Source organism: Phoenix dactylifera, unplaced genomic scaffold (assembly GCF_009389715.1).
Source record: "Phoenix dactylifera cultivar Barhee BC4 unplaced genomic scaffold, palm_55x_up_171113_PBpolish2nd_filt_p 000991F, whole genome shotgun sequence".
Classification (NCBI taxonomy): domain Eukaryota; kingdom Viridiplantae; phylum Streptophyta; class Magnoliopsida; order Arecales; family Arecaceae; genus Phoenix; species Phoenix dactylifera.
In genome coordinates this window covers 88334-90239 of record NW_024068346.1, presented here as the reverse complement: position 1 = coordinate 90239, position 1906 = coordinate 88334, and positions in this window count along the sequence as shown.

Below are 1906 nucleotides of genomic sequence, written 5' to 3'. Positions count from 1 at the left end.
TCCCTCCACCCAAAACTGTGAAACAAATTCATTCATTCCTTGGCCATGCTGGCTTCTACCGTCGCTTCATTCAGGATTTCAGTAAGATTTCCAAACCCTTGTGCAATCTTCTTGCCAAGGATACTTCCTTTGTCTTTAATGAAGCATGCGAAGAGGCATTTGAAAATCTTCGCTCGAAATTGACCACTGTACCTATCATACGGCCTCCTAATTGGATCCTTCCATTTGAACTAATGTGTGACGCATCCGACTATGCCATAGGGGCAGTTTTAGGGCAACGGCTAGATAAGGTACCTCATGTCATCTACTATGCTAGTAAAGCACTCTCAGACGCACAATTGAACTATACCACCACTGAGAAAGAGTTACTAGCTGTAGTATTCGCGCTAGACAAGTTTCGATCTTACCTTTTAGGATCCAAGGTTACTGTATTCACTGATCATGCTGCCCTTCGACACCTTCTTGCAAAGAAAGACACCAAACTCCGTTTGATTCGATGGATTCTTTTACTACAAGAATTTGATTTAGAAATTCGTGACAAGAAAGGTACTGCATATGTCGTAGCAGACCACTTATCTAGGATTCTTCTTGAACCCTCTCAAAATACCTCACCCTTACACGATTCATTTTCGGATGAACAATTATTTAAGGTACAAGGAATAAAAACACCGTGGTTTGCAAACATAGTGAATTACCTTGCCATAGGATGAATTCCCGATGATTGGTCAACTCAAGACAAGAATCGACTCTTTTCACAAGTGAAATTCTATTATTGGGATGATCCTGATCTATTCAAGTATTGTCCCGATCAAGTAATCCGTCGATGTGTCCCCGAATGTGAATTTCAAAGTATTCTTTCATTCTGCCATTCACAAGCTTGTGGGGGACATTTTGGGGGTAGAAAAACTGCAGCAAAAGTTTTACAGAGTGGATTTTATTGGCCCACACTTTTCAAAGATGCCCATAACTTTTGCCAGACTTGTGAACGGTGCCAACAGATGGGTACCATCTCCCGTAGAGATATGATGCCTCTCAATCCTATTTTAATTGTAGAAATATTTGATGCCCGGGGTATTGACTTTATGGGCCCTTTTCCACCATCTTTTGGTTTCGAATACATTCTGGTAGGGGTTGATTATGTTTCAAAATGGGTAAAAGCTGTCGCAACTAAAACTAATGACCACAAGGTTGTGGTTAAAGTTTTACATGAAAATATCTTTTGTCGTTTTGGCACACCCCGAGCCATCATCAGTGATGGGGGATCTCATTTTTGCAACCGATCTTTCGAGGCTTTGGCTCGCAAATATAACATCACCCACAAAGTTGCTACCCCATACCATCCCCAAACGAGTGGACAAGTCGAGGTGTCCAATAGGGAGTTAAAACATATCTTAGAGAAAACGGTACGTCCCGATAGGAAAGATTGGTCTCAAAGGATAAATGATGCACTCTGGGCCTACCGTACTGCCTAGAAAACTCTTATTGGCATGTCCCCCTACCAATTAGTTTTTGGAAAAGCTTGTCACTTGCCGGTAGAACTTGAACATAGAGCTTTCTGGGCTATCAAAAAGTTTAACTTAGACATGGCAGCAGCTGGTCCTAACCGAAAACTCCAACTAAGTGAATTTGAAGAGTTACGCAATGAGGCCTATGAAAATGCTAAAATTTATAAAGCAAGGACTAAGGCTTTTCATGATAAAAACATTAACCGTAAGTCCTTCGAACCTGGTCAAAAAGTTTGGTTATTCAATTCCAAGTTGCGACTCTTTCCAGGTAAACTTCGCTCTAGGTGGGATGGACCATTCATAGTAAAAAAGGTTTCTCCTTATGGTGCAGTAGAGATCCAACACCTCAAAGGTGGACATGTTTTAAAAGTCAATGGCCAAAGGTTAAAACCTTATGTGGA